We start from the raw sequence: 20,354 nt of genomic DNA, 5'->3' as shown, positions 1-20,354 counted from the left end.
CGAATTCTTAAAGAAATTGCTTCGGTCCTTCACCTGCCGAGTCCCTCGTGGGAGATCGGAACCACGGTTAGAAGACCTCCACACTCGCTTCGGAACTAAGTTCTGTCTCAGTTACACCCTTACACACAGTAACACAACCGAATCCCACCCCAACCTAACGGTATACTCACAAATCCTCTTCATTCGGGTATTCACATGCAGAATTACAGGTCATGGAGGGAGAGCTCTTGGTTCTTTACTTGCCTCTTATGTTCAAAATCTTGTTGGACTCTAGCACCACTATCGGCAAGGGCCACTATGTGGGGCACCTCCTTTTATTGGTCACAGATCCAAAGTCCAAGAAGATCACGTCGGGATCACCAATTTGTTATAAATGAAGATAAAACTCAATCTGAATTTAGTAATATTTATAAAAGGCAAGTAAACAGCGCTGGGTGCACGGGCAGCCTACACTCTACCAACACACACACAACAGTGCTGGGTGCACGGGGAGTCTACGCCCCACCAACACGCACACACAACCGTCAAACTTTCTAAATATATAGAACATTGCTTTTACATACTAAACCCTAGTACGCCTATACATATGTACAATCAGAAAAGGTATCAATTGAAACATAAACATGGCAAAGTTTTCCGAATTCTGGCTATTACTATTAATGTCCATGTCTGGGGGAGCATAGTTGGAGTTGGTAATCCTGGTTGAAGTGCTCCCATATCTTCCATGACTTCATTAATTTCTCTCAGATCATATAACAGTCTCCGTTTTCCATTTGTTTTCTTGATTACAAACACCGGAGAATTCCAGGGCTAGTCGTGGGAACAATATGTCTCGCTTTAAGTTGTTAAGCAACTTGGCCTTCGGGCCTTATGTATCCCATTCTTCCCGGATCGAAGGAAAACATTCATCTCCTTTTCCAGGCCAATAGGGCCTGGGTCAAAAGGCATGTCCAGGTCAGCAGGGGGAGTAACAGCGAAGGCCTGCGATGGCAGTAGCAGCAGAGGGGCCGATGGCGTAGCAGTCAGATCAGTAAATGAGCCTGCAGTTCCTTCACTGTCTGGCAAACCACACATTTCTGACTGTGGCTCCACATGGCTCTTTAAGGCCTCAGAGATTGCTCGCCAGGTGCTGAGCAATCCCGCCGCTACCTTGTAATTTTTAGTTGCAGAGTCCCACGCCTTGACCTCAGTTTGGTCCCATATTTCAGGATCATAAACTGTCTGTTTGTTAATAAAGAGAATAAGCTGTAAGGTTACCAGGACAGTCTTTGTTCCTAAGGACGCATGATTCCCCATAATGCGCAACTGCTTACCAGCCAGGGGCAGTTGTGTGCGCAGGTCCGCTTCTCTCAGCTTGAGCTTCTTTCCAGCTCTGGTGCGCCCATTTCCAGCGACTTTCTGTACGAGCTTCTCTGAGCAGTTTGCTGAGTTTGGCCGAACCTATCTTCATGAGGCGATCAGTGTGCCTGTTCCCATCCTGGTCTCCGTTCTGCTAGCCTGCTCCTCTTCATTCCTTCTTTCTGCCTCTCCATTGACGACATACATGTAACTTCATTACATCATGTTGCCTTTTTTTTTTTAATCTTGAGGGCAGGCTCCCCTCTTATACCCTTCTCCCCACAGCAGTTCTTTTCAAAACAACTTTTCATTGGTCAAACAACTTTGAATATAACAACATCAGCAAACACCCAGCAACTTCCATGCCTTAACAGCTGGAGAACAAGAAACCCGAGACTGCCTGGAGTCTCCTGAATCACCCTTCTTTGTTCCCTCTAAACTCTTTTACATTCCTGATGGCCTCATTGTTAAGAGTCTAATGTTATCTCAACTACGGGGCTTTCCAACCCCCATGGCCACACTCCCAAATCTCCCCCTCCTTTATTAATATCAACCATTTTCTCGACACAAATTACCACTCCATATATAACATGTAGGATCATGGAAAGAAAGCCCATTTTGGCTGTTGTTATAAATTAGACCACACAATTTACTGGTCTATTGAAATTATTTTATTAATCAAGTAAGCAGACACAAGCAAAACAGCGCTGGGCGGCTGGGGAGTCTCCGCTCCGCAACAGCACGCACCTTCCCTTTCCAGGGTAGCTATTTTATAGCAGTCGAGTTCCAGCTTATCGAGACCTATTGAACTGGCTGAGGCTGCGCAGTTTATTGTTGAGAGGGGGGGTCGTTGTTCCTCTGCTGGTGTTCACACGTTGTGCTCGTATTCAGGTGGGGGTAATGAAGCGGCAGACAGGATGTCTGGTTTCACTCAAGGATGTGTATCCAATACTCCCTCCTGTTATCTGCTTGCTTTAATCCTCCCCTTTACCAAGGCCGTTAATTTGTACAACCTTATCTCTTCAGCAGTTTCTCCAAATTCCTCAAAGACAATGAACAAACCCCCCACTAATTTATCACAATCCCTCCTTTTTCTTTTTCTAACATATTTTGTTCATTGAATTTTTGCAATATTTGCTTGCTGAGCATTAAAGTTTCTGCGTTGTCCTCCTCCTGCTCAAGAGATTCATAGTTAGCACGCACAAGCATAAGATGAGCAGCTTCTAATCGACTTTTAACAATTGCGATTACTTGATTGAATATACATGGTCCAAAAGTCAGTGTTAATATAAGTAACAACAAGGGGGCCCTGCTATGGTTGATAGCAGGGTAGTAAGCCAAGGTGAGTAATTAAACCAGGATTCATACCAATTCTGACGAGCCTCATTTTCCCTTTTGTGTTTTTCTAATCCTTCCCGCAATTTAGTCATTGTATCTCTTACCACCCCAGTATGATCTTTACCAGATGGTATTCAGCCACTGTGTGATGGGTATACATATACTCTTCAGTGTGGTATAGAATCCTTGGTATAATGACCACCTGTACACAAAAATCATGAGATGTGTTAAACAATTTTAAAGATAGGCAAGGAGTGACTCCCAACAATGAACATACCCACCTAGTGTTATTTGCAGGAATTAACCATTTATGTGTTTGGTCCATTCTTATTTTTATTTTTTTTCAGTGGCATGGCACAGATCATTTTTATCTCTTGGAACTGTGCCGATACATCTACCTTTTCCCGTAACTTGGGTCAAAGTTATCCCAATTTCCTGACCCCAACTGCACTTGGAAGAATTTGAATATGGGGGCTTAACACTTACACATAGCCAGTACCCTTCAGTTATCTCCTCGGGTACAACCCCTTTCTTTTTTTTTTTCACAATGCTTGGAAGCAGTGTGGGAAAGGATAACTCTGTCAACTTATTAGAAAACACTGTAGTAGGTTGGGCAGTCCCAGGTATATTTACAGTCTGGACAACCAAACCTTCCCCTAGTAACTCTTTATTAGGCCCGACTACCTTGGAAGTCTCGGGTTTTCCCTTCTTTATTAGGATGAGTCCTCCCCTATCTGTTCCGTGTTCGTAAAATCTGACATTTTTCCTAGTACCCAGCTAGTATCGTCCGAGTTTGTTATATTTATATATAGAACCTTGCAAATTTCTTTATTTCCGTGGAAGGTTCCTGTATACCCTATACCATGCCCTCACCACCTGTAACGGGGATCCAATTGTCGGTTACAACTTTGCAGCCCATATCTCACTTGTAAGAATTTATCCCGACCAGCCCCAAGTGTGCAGTCTGTAGCAATGGTTTCACACCCCCGGTATGCACAATAATACACGTTCAGGCATTTACAGTACCCCCTTCCCAGGTTAGAACTTGGGCAGAAATAAAATCCCACATATTCCCAGCATCGGGGCCTCGAGCCCCCCCCGATGTTATCTGGGTTGCAATAACCTGTTGATCTTCGAATCGACTTAAAGTCCATTTAAAAGGTTGGTGGGGGTGGTGTTGAGTCGCTATGCAGGATGAAATCACTGCGAGAACCCCCAAATACCGATAGGAATGGCTGAGGCCCATGTCTTTCCCCACTTATTCACTCCTCTGCCTCACTCGTCAGTTGGGTTGCAGCCAACTACGAGGTTTTAGTTCTTCTCGGCAGCAGTAGTGTTCTTCAGGGGAGAGCCTCTACCTTAACCCACGGTACCTATCGAGTTCGTCACAATGTGAGCTTCAGGTCTTTGTTTCCTGGAGCGATCTCCCACATCTTGTCACAGGTGGGTCCTTTAACACGGCTGGCATGTGTCCATCCTTTCTCCGCAGTCCAAACGGCTGTTTCTGTAGTAAGCAAAACAACATAGGGGCCTTCCCCATCGTGGTGTTAAAAAGAGTCTCTTTCAAAGTCTTCATTAGAATTGAGGGTGATCACGTGGCAATTCCAAGTCATAGGGCATACCATATAGCATTTCAAAAGGAGAAATTCCTACATCAGTTCTGGGCTGCATCCATATGTTTAACAGTGCAAGGGGGAAGCATTTTACCCAAGAAGCCTTAATTTCCAGCATAAGTTTTGTTAGTTGTTTCTTAATTTCACCATTCATTCGCTCCACCTTTCCAGAAAAGGAGGGGTGCCAGGGGCTGTGAAAATCCCACTCAATCTCTAAGGCCTGCTTTAATCCTTGCAGTAAAACTTTACACTCATTCAGTCACATGGTCAGTTAGGACAAACAAGTAACTCAGTAAAGTCTACCTGTATACTTTGGAAAGGTCAAAGCCCTGGCTCCCGTCCCCCTCTAGATAGGATACAGAAGACCTTTTTTATTTACCTTTTGACATATAGTACATCCTCTGCATGTGTGCTTCCCTAAAGTATATATTCCTACACAGACATGCTTTCTTAGAACAACATCACACATTGCTTGCACCTCCCAATGACTCTTCTGATGTAAAACAGTTAATATTTGCCTCATTATCACTTTATTCAGCATTTCTCTCCCATTGGGGAGTATCCATTTTCCTTAAAATGATCCACATATTTGTAACATTAATACCTCCTTGGGAGGTTGTAATTGCTCCAAAACCTTTTTTAGAATTTACCCAAATAGATAGGTGGCCCTGTAAACCCCTGAGGTAAAATTGTCCACCTATATTGTTGCTTCCACCCCCATTTCAGAGTCTTTCCAGTCAGAGGTGGATATACGTTTGCTCTCAGGGCCTGAGAGCACTCCATTAATAACACTGTTATTCCAGTCTAACAATTTACTATTTGAATGCCCAATTTAATCATCAAATCCCTTCCCAACAAGTTAGTTTCCGCCTTGGATACATACAATAATTGCCCAGTGATCATTTTATCCCCTGGTCTCAGCTTAGTATTCCCCAAAAGTGGCACTGTTATCCCAGTACCTTCTACCCCCATCACATTTAGGGTTTCATTAGTTAATTTAATCCCTGAAGCTTTACAAGTCAGTAATGACTTAGCTGCCCCAGTGTATTGGGTTTGCTGGCAAGGTTCGGGGGGGGGGGGTGGGAGTGGGAAACTGCAGTGGCAGCCCCCGTGAGAAAAACCCAGAAACCTCCCCGTGGTAGGTAAGGGACAATTTCATCTGGCCCCAAAGAGGACCACTGCTGCCCAGAGCCAAGCCATGAGCAACACAGTCCGTGCCTCTGTGACAGCACATCCACGAAAACAAACAGACAAAGAAATGAACAAAACCCTGCTGCTCAACAGCAGTTGGGAGAGCGAGAAACCCCCCCACAGACACCAAAGTCAGTGCAGAAGGAGGGGCAGGAGGCGCTCCAGGCGCTGGAGCTGAAGCCCCCCTGCGGCTGCTGGAGAGGCCCCTGGTGGAGCAGGCTGTTCCCCCCCTCCCCGATGCTTGGGAAACTGAACAAACATCACAGCAAATATGCAAATATACCAAAACTTCTAGACTGTTACTTAGATAATGCCTACATCACCTTTCCCTGCTCATTCAATTTCAAACAGCTCTGTTAAATACTACATGCCACACCTTTAACACCTTCAGCAACCCTTTTAACACTTCCTTTATCTTTCTCAAGCCCGTACTTTTCTAATAGGCTCAGTCAGAGTCCAACTTAATTCCATACCTTTTCCCTCCAAGATACTGAAACAACATATCAATCAATATACCATATTTCATCCCATTTTCCTTCTTTCCACAAAAACAACATTAACTGTAATATGGTGTTATAATTAATAGTTCCATTTAGGGGCCACTCCGCTCCATCCTCTAGTTTATAAAGTGGCCACCATTGATTACAATATTTGATAAGAGTTCTTTTACTTTCTGTACCCTCTCACCCCACTATATCCCTCCAATGTGTTAGTATACACCCTAGGGGGCTTTTCCTCGGGGTTTCTTTGCTTTGAACATTTCCTATTGTTATCTACAGTGGTTAATATTCCACTGTTTTCCTAGAAGCTCTTTACTAGTCAATCCCAATCCCTCCAAAATTCACAATATATAGATACACAAATAAAATCAAACCACTGTAAATTAACTGCCTGTTGACGATTACACTGAGGACATTTAAACCTGATGAGCCGATAATATGCCTGGGCAAATTTTGTTCCCTTAGACATACACCTCAATGGCAGTTCTTATATTTACATATTTACATATTAACATATGAATAAAAGAATACTTTAACAAAAATGCCCGGGCTTTTATATATACAATATACAATGTACAGTTATTATTCCAGTTAGAATTATTCCTCAGCAGCTGCAAACATCATGCCAGTTGCCATTAAAGCTTGCTTACCGTCCTCCTGTCCTTTTCTTAAAATCTCGGACATCCCCAGAGTTAATGGGGATGGCCACATATTCCATTCCTGGCTGGGGTCCCCCCATCGCTATTTCTCGTAGAGGATATAATCCCTCCCTTAAAGCAGATTTCTGATTTCTTGCCCTGCTTCTGGTTACCGGCCCCTGTGTTTCATGATCCGATTCCGTTTCTCCTGAATTTGCTAACAGGAGCCGTTGGTGCGGGCAGTGGAATATAGGGCGGGGGCGATGTCGGGACTTCTAAGTCCTTTCTCTTTTTATCCCGCCCTCCTTTTTCTTTTAGAGGATATAGATGCGTCCTCGTATCTGAATTTATCCAGATGTGCGCATATTCACTTTCTTCCAAACTAAAGGGCTCCTTAGAGTTAACATAAATATTGAGGGCTTGGCATACCCAATCCTCAAAGGAGCCGAACGGGGGCCAGAAAACGCTGTCCCCTTTGATGGGCTTGTTGCCCCACACTTCTATACAATAATAAATCATTTTAACTTTACTCTTTCCCCGCCTAGAAGGGGAATCATCCCAATTCTTAATCATTTGTCCTAACGGACTATCAGAAGGAACAGAGGGTATCCCTACAGCATTGGATCCCTCCCTCATGGGGCCAGAAGGCTTACTTTTCTTCTGTCCCATCTTCCGGAGCACCTTCACACACACACACACAGCGCTTCCCCCTTTTCGTGGCCCAGTCCCTCGCGGGAGGTGGGAACCGCACTACCGAGGGGTCCGCACTCGCTTCGTCCGCACTTGGACGTCTCAAATGTCGTGCTCCGGGATACCCAACCCCAACCGAACGGAACACCGGCCTATACTTACCCACCCCGTGGGTCTTCGTTCGGGCTTCGTGCACAAAGGTTGCCTGGGGTTTACCGGTTTTATTTGCTTGTGTCTAATTTTGGGTTCGTCGGTGAAGGGTTTGAATGAAAGTAGTCCTAGCGAAGGCCGCTGAAATCAGCGGGGCGCCCCCTCCGAAGGTCTTTCAATCAGATTTGCCTTCATCCGAGTCACGGCACCAAATTGTTATAAATTAGACCACACAATTTACTGGTCTATTGAAATTATTTTATTAATCAAGTAAGCAGACACAAGCAAAACAGCGCTGGGCGGCTGGGGAGTCTCCGCTCCGCAACAGCACGCACCTTCCCTTTCCAGGGTAGCTATTTTATAGCAGTCGAGTTCCAGCTTATCGAGACCTATTGAACTGGCTGAGGCTGCGCAGTTTATTGTTGAGAGGGGGGGTCGTTGTTCCTCTGCTGGTGTTCACACGTTGTGCTCGTATTCAGGTGGGGGTAATGAAGCGGCAGACAGGATGTCTGGTTTCACTCAAGGATGTGTATCCAATACTCCCTCCTGTTATCTGCTTGCTTTAATCCTCCCCTTTACCAAGGCCGTTAATTTGTACAACCTTATCTCTTCAGCAGTTTCTCCAAATTCCTCAAAGACAATGAACAAACCCCCCACTAATTTATCACAGCTGTCACTGGTGGGCAGTTCTTGGCTGAGAACTGGCTCAGCCCAGCCCTGCACAGAGTTCGGTACCCCATCTTCCTCCCTGGATCCCGTGCCTGGCTGCAGGCTCCTGCTTCAGCACCTCAGGGTTCTGCCACCAGCGGGATCACACCAACAGGGACCCAGGAACTGGCTTCTGTGAACCCGGGCTGAGCTGGCCACCCTGCAGGGCTCAGCGTTGTTATAAGTTAGACCACACAATTTACTGGTCTATTGAAATTATTTTATTAATCAAGTAAGCAGACACAAGCAAAACAGCGCTGGGCGGCTGGGGAGTCTCTGCTCCACCACGGCACGCAACTTCCCCTTTCCAGTGTCGCTGTTTTATAGCATTGAAGTTCCGGCTTGTCGAAACTTGTCGAGACCTGTCGAGACCTGTCGACTTGTCGACTTGTCGAGACCTGTCCTGAGATTGCGCAGTCTGTTGTTGGGGGTCGTTGTTCTTCCTCCGGTGATCATGCGTTGTGCTTGTGTTCAGGTGGGGACAAAACAGGATGTCTTGCTTTGTCCCCATGTTACAATGCCGTGAGTTGTGAAACCTTATCTCCTCAGTAGATTCTTTAAATTCTCAAGGACAATGAACAAACCCCTACTAATTTATCACAATCCCTCCTTTTTCTTTTTCAAACATATTTTGTTCATTGAATTTTTGCAATATCTTCTTGCTGAGCATCAAAGTTTCTGCGTTGTCCTCCTCCTGCTCAAGAGATTCATACTTAGCATGCACAAGCATAAGATGAGCAGCTTCTAATCGACTTTTAACAATTGCGATTACTTGATTGAATATACATGGTCCAAAAGTCAGTGTTAATATAAGTAACAACAAGGGGGCCCTGCTATGGTTGATAGCAGGGTAGTAAGCCAAGGTGAGTAATTAAACCAGGATTCATACCAATTCTGACGAGCTTCATTTTCCTTTTTGCGTTTTTCTAATCCTTCCCTCAATTTAGTCATTGTATCTCTTACCACCCCAGTATGATCTGCATATACACAACATTCTTCACGTAGGGCTGCACACAGTCCTCCTTGTTGTAAGAAAATCAAATCCAACCCTCTACGGTTTTGGAGTACCACTTCGGATAATGACCTAACCGATTTTTCCAGAGCTGTTATTGATTGCTCTATACGGGCCAGATCCTCATCTACGGCAATGCGTAGAGAAGTAAATTCCTGGCTTTGTTTTATCAGGGAAGCAATTCCAGTTCCTGCACCTGCAGCCCCAAGGGCCATTAAAGTGGCTAAGGTGACAGCTGTAATAGGCTCCCTCTTTACCAGATGGTATTCAGCCACTGTGTGATAGGTATACATATACTCTTCAGTGTGGTATAGAATCCTTGGTATAATGACCACCTGTACACAAAAATCATGAGATATGCTAAACAATTTTAAAGATAGGCAAGGAGTGACTCCCAACACTGAACATACCCACCTAGTATTATTTGTAGAAAACACTGTAGTAGGTTGGGCAGTCCCAGGTATATTTACAGTCTGGACAACCAAACCTTCCCCTAGTAACTCTTTATTAGGCCCGACTACCTTGGAAGTCTCGGGTTTTCCCTTCTTTATTAGGATGAGTCCTCCCCTATCTGTTCCGTGTTCGTAAAATCTGACATTTTTCCTAGTACCCAGCTAGTATCGTCCGAGTTTGTTATATTTATATATAGAACCTTGCAAATTTCTTTATTTCCGTGGAAGGTTCCTGTATACCCTATACCATGCCCTCACCACCTGTAACGGGGATCCAATTGTCGGTTACAACTTTGCAGCCCATATCCCACTTGTAAGAATTTATCCCGACCAGCCCCAAGTGTGCAGTCTGTAGCAATGGTTTCACACCCCCGGTATGCACAATAATACACGTTCAGGCATTTACAGTACCCCCTTCCCAGGTTAGAACTTGGGCAGAAATAAAATCCCACATATTCCCAGCATCGGGGCCTCGAGCCCCCCCCGATGTTGTCTGGGTTGCAATAACCTGTTGATCTTCGAATCGACTTAAAGTCCATTTAAAAGGTTGGTGGGGGTGGTGTTGAGTCGCTATGCAGGATGAAATCACTGCGAGAACCCCCAAATACCGATAGGAATGGCTGAGGCCCATGTCTTTCCCCACTTATTCACTCCTCTGCCTCACTCGTCAGTTGGGTTGCAGCCAGCTACGAGGTTTTAGTTCTTCTCGGCAGCAGTAGTGTTCTTCAGGGGAGAGCCTCTACCTTAACCCACGGTACCTATCGAGTTCGTCACAATGTGAGCTTCAGGTCTTTGTTTCCTGGAACAATCTCCCACATCTTGTCACAGGTTGGTCCTTTAACACGGCTGGCATGTGTCCATCCTTTCTCCGCAGTCCGGATGGCTGTTTCTGTAGTAAGCAAAACAACATAGGGGCCTTCCCCATCGTGGTGTTAAAAAGAGTCTCTTTCAAAGTCTTCATTAGAATTGAGGGTGATCACGTGGCAATTCCAAGTCATAGGGCATACCATATAGCATTTCAAAAGGAGAAATTCCTACATCAGTTCTGGGCTGCATCCATATGTTTAACAGTGCAAGGGGGAAGCATTTTACCCAAGAAGCCTTAATTTCCAGCATAAGTTTTGTTAGTTGTTTCTTAATTTCACCATTCATTCGCTCTACCTTTCCAGAAAAGGAGGGGTGCCAGGGGCTGTGAAAATCCCACTCAATCTCTAAGGCCTGCTTTAATCCTTGCAGTAAAACTTTACACTCATTCAGTCACATGGTCAATTAGGACAAACAAGTAACTCAGTAAAGTCTACCTGTATACTTTGGAAAGGTCAAAGCCCTGGCTCCCGTCCCCCTCTAGATAGGATACAGAAGACCTTTTTTATTTACCTTTTGACATATAGTACATCCTCTGCATGTGTGCTTCCCTAAAGTATATATTCCTACACAGACATGCTTTCTTAGAACAACATCACACATTGCTTGCACCTCCCAATGACTCTTCTGATGTAAAACAGTTAATATTTGCCTCATTATCACTTTATTCAGCATTTCTCTCCCATTGGGGAGTATCCATTTTCCTTAAAATGATCCACATATTTGTAACATTAATACCTCCTTGGGAGGTTGTAATTGCTCCAAAACCTTTTTTAGAATTTACCCAAATAGATAGGTGGCCCTGTAAACCCCTGAGGTAAAATTGTCCACCTATATTGTTGCTTCCACCCCCATTTCAGAGTCTTTCCAGTCAGAGGTGAATATACGTTTGCTCTCAGGGCCTGAGAGCACTCCATTAATAACACTGTTATTCCAGTCTAACAATTTACTATTTGAATGCCCAATTTAATCATCAAATCCCTTCCCAACAAGTTAGTTTCCGCCTTGGATACATACAATAATTGCCCAGTGATCATTTTATCCCCTGGTCTCAGCTTAGTATTCCCCAAAAGTGGCACTGTTATCCCAGTACCTTCTACCCCCATCACATTTAGGGTTTCATTAGTTAATTTAATCCCTGAAGCTTTACAAGTCAGTAATGACTTAGCTGCCCCAGTGTATTGGGTTTGCTGGTAAGGTTTGGGGGGGGGGGGGGGGTGTGGGAGTGGGAAACTGCAGTGGCAGCCCCCGTGAGAAAAACCCAGAAACCTCCCCGTGGTAGGTAAGGGACAATTTCATCTGGCCCCAAAGAGGACCACTGCTGCCCAGAGCCAAGCCATGAGCAACACAGTCCGTGCCTCTGTGACAGCACATCCACGAAAACAAACAGACAAAGAAATGAACAAAACCCTGCTGCTCAACAGCAGTTGGGAGAGCGAGAAACCCCCCCACAGACACCAAAGTCAGTGCAGAAGGAGGGGCAGGAGGCGCTCCAGGCGCTGGAGCTGAAGCCCCCCTGCGGCTGCTGGAGAGGCCCCTGGTGGAGCAGGCTGTTCCCCCCTTCCCCGATGCTTGGGAAACTGAACAAACATCACAGCAAATATGCAAATATACCAAAACTTCTAGACTGTTACTTAGATAATGCCTACATCACCTTTCCCTGCTCATTCAATTTCAAACAGCTCTGTTAAATACTACATGCCACACCTTTAACACCTTCAGCAACCCTTTTAACACTTCCTTTATCTTTCTCCAGCCCGTACTTTTCTAATACCAACACCAAAGGCTCAGTCAGAGTCCAACTTAATTCCATACCTTTTCCCTCCAAGATACTGAAACAACATATCAATCAATATACCATATTTCATCCCATTTTCCTTCTTTCCACAAAAACAACATTAACTGTAATATGGTGTTATAATTAATAGTTCCATTTAGGGGCCACTCCGCTCCATCCTCTAGTTTATAAAGTGGCCACCATTGATTACAATATTTGATAAGAGTTCTTTTACTTTCTGTACCCTCTCAGCCCACTATATCCCTCCAATGTGTTAGTATACACCCTAGGGGGCTTTTCCTCGGGGTTTCTTTGCTTTGAACATTTCCTATTGTTATCTACAGTGGTTAATATTCCACTGTTTTCCTAGAAGCTCTTTACTAGTCAATCCCAATCCCTCCAAAATTCACAATATATAGATACACAAATAAAATCAAACCACTGTAAATTAACTGCCTGTTGACAATTACACTGAGGACATTTAAACCTGATGAGCCAATAATATGCCTGGGCAAATTTTGTTCCCTTAGACATACACCTCAATGGCAGTTCTTATATTTACATATTTACATATTAACATATGAATAAAAGAATACTTTAACAAAAATGCCCGGGCTTTTATATATACAATATACAATGTACAGTTATTATTCCAGTTAGAATTATTCCTCAGCAGCTGCAAACACTATGCCAGTTGCCATTAAAGCTTGCTTACCGTCCTCCTGTCCTGTCCTTTTCTTAAAATCTCGGACATCCCCGGAGTTAATGGGGATGGCCACATATTCCATTCCTGGCTGGGGTCCGCCCAATTACTATTTCTCGTAGGGGATATAATCCCTCCCTTAAAGCAGATTTCTGATTTCTTGCCCTGCTTCTGGTTACCGGCCCCTGTGTTTCATGATCCGATTCCGATTCTCCTGGATTAGCTAATTCGGGGAGTCCATTAAGGACAGGAGCCGTTGGTGCGGGTGGTGGAATATAGGGCGGGGGTGGTGTCGGGACTTCTAAGTCCTTTCTCTTTTTATCCCGCCCTCCTTTTTCTTTTAGAGGATATAGATGCATCCTCATATCTGAATTTATCCAGAGGTGCGCATACTCACTTTCTTCTAGACTAAAGGGTTCCTTTGAGTTTACATAAATATTGAGGCCTGACAAACCCAATCTTCAAAAGACCCAAATACAGGCCAGTAAAGGTGGTCTCCTCGAATCTGTTTACCATCCCAAACTTCAACACAATAATGTACCATTTTTACTTTATTCCTTCCCCGCCTAAAAGGGGAATCCTGCCAATTTTTAATCATTAATCCCGGGGTAACCTAACATCAGACGTTACCCCACCCATGGGACCAGAAGGCTTACTCTTCTTCTGTCCCATCTTCCAGAGTGCCCTCACACGCACACACACACGCTCCCCCTTTTCGTGGCCCAGTCCCTCGCGGGATGTGGGAACCGCACTACCGAGGGGTCCGCTCTCGCTTCGTCCGCAATTGGACGTCTCAGTTGTCACACTCTGGGAAACCCAACCCCAACCGAACGGAACACCGGCCTATACTTACCCACCCCGTGGGTCTTCGTTCGGGCTTCGTGCACAAAGGTTGCCTGGGGTTTACCGGTTTTATTTGCTTGTGTCTAATTTTGGGTTCGTCGGTGAAGGGTTTGAATGAAAGTAGTCCTAGCGAAGGCCGCTGAAATCAGCGGGGCGCCCCCTCCGAAGGTCTTTCAATCAGATTGCCTTTATCCGAGTCACGGCACCAAATTTGTTATAAGTTAGACCACACAATTTACTGGTCTATTGAAATTATTTTATTAATCAAGTAAGCAGACACAAGCAAAACAGCGCTGGGCGGCTGGGGAGTCTCTGCTCCACCACGGCACGCAACTTCCCCTTTCCAGTGTCGCTGTTTTATAGCATTGAAGTTCCGGCTTGTCGAAACTTGTCGAGACCTGTCGAGACCTGTCGACTTGTCGACTTGTCGAGACCTGTCCTGAGATTGCGCAGTCTGTTGTTGGGGGTCGTTGTTCTTCCTCCGGTGATCATGCGTTGTGCTTGTGTTCAGGTGGGGACAAAACAGGATGTCTTGCTTTGTCCCCATGTTACAATGCCGTGAGTTGTGAAACCTTATCTCCTCAGTAGATTCTTTAAATTCTCAAGGACAATGAACAAACCCCTACTAATTTATCACAAGCGTGTCCCCAGGCTGTGCTGCTGGATGTTCATCTGTATTCAGCAGGCACAGAACTCTCAGGAGTTACGGACCTGCAGGTCTGTCTACAGACACTGTCCACGCTCAGCTGTAGGGTTCCCCCCTCTGAAGGCAACTCTCCATCACCTGGCAGACCCCTAGGGCCTTGTGCTCAACCCTGTGACATGCAGAAAACAGACTCCACAACCTGTAAAGATGTAAAGTAGGTATGTTTATTCAGCACTGGGCAGCACGGGGGGGGGAGGTCGCCCCACCACAATCGTGCGCACCCACCACAGTAGTTCATTTTGTATTTATACAAAAGGGGTTACACAGGTAAGGAAACGCCTACACATATTCATAACCTCTCCCCAAAAGGGCGGTCAGTCTTTAAGCACTGCCTCCTAAAAGCACAAGATCAGGCAACTCCAAAATATCGGAAGTCAGGCAGGCAGGGCAGAAGGCCGGCCTGGCTGACCAGGGATCTTCTACTGGAGCTTAGGGGAAAAAAGAAAGTGTACGGCTGCTAGAAGGAGGGTCAGGCGACGAGGAAGGAATACAGGGATGCTGTTCATGTTTGTAGGGAGAAAATTCGTGTGGCCAAAGCCCAACTAGAGTTGAAGCTGGCCATGTCTGTGGGAGACAATAAAAAAGGCTTTTTTAGATATGTGAACAGAAAAAGGAGGACCAAAGAAAACATAGGTCCACTACTTGATGGGGAAGGTCTCCTCACAGACAATGACATAGGCAAAGCAGAGACATTTAATGCCTTCTTCGCCTCTGTCTTCAACACTGGTGATGGGCTTGGGGACCCTGGGTGCCCTGAGCTGGAGGACTATGACGGTGGGAATGACAAAGTCCCAACCGCACCTGAACGTGTGCGGGATTTGCTGTTCTGCCTGGCTACAAGAAATCCGGATGGGATCCATCCAAGGGTGCTTAAAGAGCAGGCTGATGTCATCGCGGGACCTCTCTCAATCATTTTTCAACGATCTTGGGAATCTGGAGGGGTCCCAGTAGACTGGAAGCTGGCAAATGTTGTGCCAATTTTCAAGAAGGGTAAGAAAGAAGACCGTAGCAATTACAGGCCTGTCAGTCTCACATCAGTGCCTGGTAAAATTATGGAGATGATTCTTGAAGTTATTGAAGCACACCTGGGGGACAATGCTGTCATTGGTCCCAGCCAACATGGGTTCATGAGGGGTAGGTCCTGCCTAACAAATTTGATTTCCTTTTATGATAAGATCACCCATCTAGTTGACTAAGGGAAACCAGCTGATGTGATCTTTTTGGACTTCAGCAAAGCTTTTGACATGGTTTCCCATAGGATCCTACTGGACAAAATGTCCAGTGTACAACTTAACAAAAACATCATACGATGGGTGAGCAATTGGCTGACGGGCAGGGCTCAAAGGGTTGTGGTAAATGGGGCCACATCTGGCTGGCAGATGGTCACTAGTGGGGTCCCTCAAGGCTCCATTTTAGGGCCAGTCCTCTTCAATGTCTTTATAAATGATTTGGATGTAGGACTAGAAGGTGTCCTGAGCAAATTTGCTGACTACACCAAACTTGGAGGAGTTGTGGACTCGGATGAGGGTGGAAAGGCCTTGCAGAGAGATCTGGACAGATTGGAGAGCTGGGCGATCACCAACCACATGAAGTTTAATAAGAGCAAGTGCCGGGTCCTGCACCTGGGACGGGGCAACCCTGGCTATACATACAGACTGGGTGACGAGATGCTGGAGAGCAGCCCCACAGAGAGGGATCTGGGGGTTGTGGTTGAATATGAGCCAGCAGTGTGCCCAGGCAGCCAGGAGGGCCAACCGTACCCTGGGATGCATCAAGCACGGCATGGCTAGTCGGTCGAGGGAGGTGATTGTCCTGCTCTACTCTGCGCTGGTGCGGCCTCACCTCGAGTACTGTGTGCACTTCTGGGCACCACAGTACAAAAAGGACATTAAACTGTTGGAGAGTGTCCAGAGGAGGGTGACGAAGATGGTGAAGGGCCTAGAGGGGAAGACATATGAGGAGCAGCTGAGGTCACTGGGCCTGTTCAGCCTGGAGAAGAGGAGGCTGAGGGGGGACCTCATCGCGGTCTACAACTTCCTCGCGAGGGGGAGGGGAGTAACAGGTGACCTATTCTCTGTAAACACCAGTGATAGGACCCACGGGAATGGTGTCAAGCTGAGGCAGGGGAAGTTTAGGCTGGACATCAGGAAGAGGTTCTTCACTGAGAGGGTGGTTGCACACTGGAACAGGCTCCCCAGGGAAGTAGTCACTGCAGCAAGCCTGTCTGAATTTAAAAAGCGATTGGTCTGTGCACTTAGTAACATGGTCTAAACTTTTGGGTAGACCTGTGCGGTGCCAGGAGTTGGACTTGATGATCCTTATGGTTCCTTTCCAACTCGGGATATTCTATGATTCTATGATGCTATGATTCTTTCCACGTCCGAATCAGGACCCAGTTTCCTGGTTGATGGTGGTGAATGGGGAATTCCAAAGGTTTGAGCCAACAACCCATGGGTCCTGAGAGATGACAAAGAAGAGGACAACCCCAGAATACAGTTCTTAAGAAAACTCTCTCTTGTTTCGAATTGTGGTATCTCATCCCTTCTGCCCAGATAGGGTAATCCGAACAGCATCTCATATGGTGAAATTCCTATATCCTTTCTTGGTGCTGCTTGAACCTGTAGGAGTGCTAAAGGTAAGCATTTTAAAGGTAAGCAGGCTGCCCCCTCCCCCCAATACTTGGGAAACTGACCAAACAGCACAGCAAATATACCAAAACTTCTCGACTGTTACTTAGATAATGCCTACACCCTCTTTCCCTGCTCATTCAACTTCAAACAGCTCTGTCAAACACTACATACCACACCTTTAAAACCTTCAATAACCCTTTTAACACTTCTTTTTATCTTTCTCCAGCCTGTACTTTCACCAAAGGCTCAGTCACTGGCCAACTTAATTCCATACCTTTCTCCCTCCAGGATGCTGAAACAACATATCAGTATACCATATTTCATCCCATTTTCCTTCTTTCCTCCTTCTTCCACTCCAGATATTCCTATTTGAAGTGGACAGCCTGGCCACACTTAAAACATATTATCAAAGCCTGTCCCTGCTAGGATTCAGGCTGCAACACAGTTAGGGTAGCTTTCCTTGCCTGCCATTCCTTCATCTCTCTTCCTCTCCTTTTGTCGTGTTAAGGGGTGTAGCCGATTAACCGTTAGGGGTCTGGTCGGATTCACCAATAATGTATAACCACCCTTACTCTAGTTGCATTTAATGAGAACTGTCACGACTAGGAAAAATGCAATCAAGTGCAATTTATTACAGCAACAGGTACACAGGTTCTTTGGATTGCCAGCGATAGTTGTCTGCAAAAGCAAGCTAGCATGCATGAAACACACAGGTGACACAGGTGTGCAGCCTGGAAATTAACGTATTAAAAGGCACAAAGACTCTAGAGAGATTTCTAAGTTTCTGTGCTGACACACAGTATAACCAAGTGTTCAAATCTCACCCAAAGGCATCCCAATGGGGGGGGGGGGGAAGAGAGGCTCAGCCAGTCGACTGATCCCAGAAGTCAGGAGGTCCTCAGGATGGTGTATTCCCTTGGGATGGTATCTGACGGTGGTATCTCCCCTGACATCCCCTCTCTTAGGCCAATTTATATTATTGTCTATCTTTTAGGTGGCACTTGAGTGACTCTAGTAAAGCATATCTTAGTTATGATTGGTGAAAAGTTCTCCTGTCTCCGTTTAAAGTAAAGGGCTCCAAGAAATTCAGAGTGCATGCTCGGTGAGGGGTGGTCACACCTTGGAGGAGGGTAGCTTTTGGGATGGAGGTGTGTTTTGGTATTATAATTGTGAGAAACACTCCGTAGCCAATAACTTAGGCTCAGGCGAGGATCTCAGTGAAGTAGTAATTTATTCGCGATTGCAATGGTGGGCACCCCACAAGCAGGAGAGAGCGCATCTACTAGTTCCAAAACACAGTTTATATACCTTTTGATGACAGGACCTCCCCTGTTTCCCCACTGAGTGGGTAATCCAGGTTCATAATCTATCTGATGCTTCACAAACAATGCATGGCCTTCAGTTGCCGGCCTGTTAAATTTCAAATTTCTTTTGACATTTTTACTGCTTGAAGTGGTAATGTTTCTTCACTTATCTGACTTGACTTGACACCGTGATTTTCAACTAATTGTCCTAAGGAGTCTGGTTGTCTGCATTTTACAAGGTCGCCTGCTAAGCTTTCTTATCACTGTAAGCATATCTCAGTACCACATTCCCTCCTTCTAAACAATGTAACTCTGCAAAAACAACATTTCTATTCCCACATAATGATATTATAATGAGCAAAAGTACACTAGGGTACAGCATTTGTCAAAACATGACAGGTCCTTGGCTCAGGATAGCAAAAAGTGTAGCTTATCAGTCTTGGTGTGCACAAGGACAATCTGGTCCCCACCTGGTCACAGAGCCTAGCCATGGTGTCTCCACTCCACTCTACGCTCCGTACTGTTCCTTAGAGCTAGCATACCAGGTTCCCTCAGTGTGATAGCATCTAAGGTTGGAAGACTAGGGAACACTCAGGTAATGCAGCTACGCCCTACCCTGAAAGCCTCTTCAGTGCTGTACATTTTCTTTAAAATGTGAATAGTATTTTTATTTTCCTAGTTACTTTAGGCAATTGCACCACACCTTTCCATCCTGAACATGACTCCCCCTGAAGATTTTCTTCCTCTTTCTCCAACCCTCTGCCTCACTACCTGCTGCACTGTGAATACCATTAGTTTCACTCTCTGCTTTTCCTTCTCATCTCCCCTCCTGACATACACATTCTGGGCCTCCCGCAGGAGGGTCCCCCAGTGACTGTTCACTACATCCCCCCACCTTCTGGAGCTTTTTCTGTGTATCTGGCCAGGCTTTAATCACAAAATGAACTTTCAAGAGCCCTTGGGATACCAGGTCCTCGGGATTCATCCCCAATTACTTTCTCATTCTGACCCCAAGTCTCTCATATGATTTCTGTGTTGCACACTATTATTATTCCAGCCAGGATTGGCAAGTGGGTATTTCTGCCCTGCCGGTATTACCCCTGGTCCTGGAGGATGAGTTCTTTCCCATTCTTGTATAGCAGCTCTCCTCCTGATCATTCCCCTTTCTTCCCCTGTAAACAACATACTTATAATTCCCCCCAAGAATATAAGTTAGGTCCTAGGAACTGGTCTAATAGTTCAGCTAGCCTGATGGGGTCCTCGAATAAAGACTTCCTCTCCTTCTTAAAAGTCCTAACCTCTCTGCTGGTAAGGACGGGGGGGAGTTCACCTAAGAGGATACACAGTTAGTGTTAGTACTGTTAGTATTAGGGAAGGCAAAATTCTCAATCTCTCTTCTACCTTGTTCTAATTCTTACCAAAGCCTAGAGTACGCTCTTCTCTAGGGTCAGTGTTATTTGCAGTCCCTGTCTCCCTTCCTGGAGTGACTGTTGCTGCCACCTGTGCAATATTAAGATTATAGGGAGCATAACTTGGCTCCTTCTCCAAAAAAAGGAATCTTATTGTTTACACATAAATTTAAAGCCTGAATTTTCATCAGACCCGTATTTTCGCCAAAATACTGCTGTTTCCTCAATTGGTTCTTTTGTCCAGACTGATACACAATATTTAACCTTTTTTTTTTTCTTTCTTTTATCATCTCCTCTAATTTTGGGATTATTTTTCCAATTTCTTATCATTCTTCAGGAAGAACTGTCGGTAGGCACTCCCCCAGGGATATCTCCCTGTCCCCTGGAACCCATATTTTCCAATTTCTCCTAGCCCTTGTCACTGTGCTGCTACAGAAATTTACCTCCTGCAGGGTACCACACACTAACGTTCCAATTCTGGAAAAATG

This window comes from Aythya marila (genome assembly GCF_965140915.1).
Source record: "Aythya marila genome assembly, chromosome: W".
Taxonomy (NCBI): domain Eukaryota; kingdom Metazoa; phylum Chordata; class Aves; order Anseriformes; family Anatidae; genus Aythya; species Aythya marila.
The sequence above is the reverse complement of the archived record's forward strand: the minus strand, read 5'-3'. Positions refer to the sequence as shown.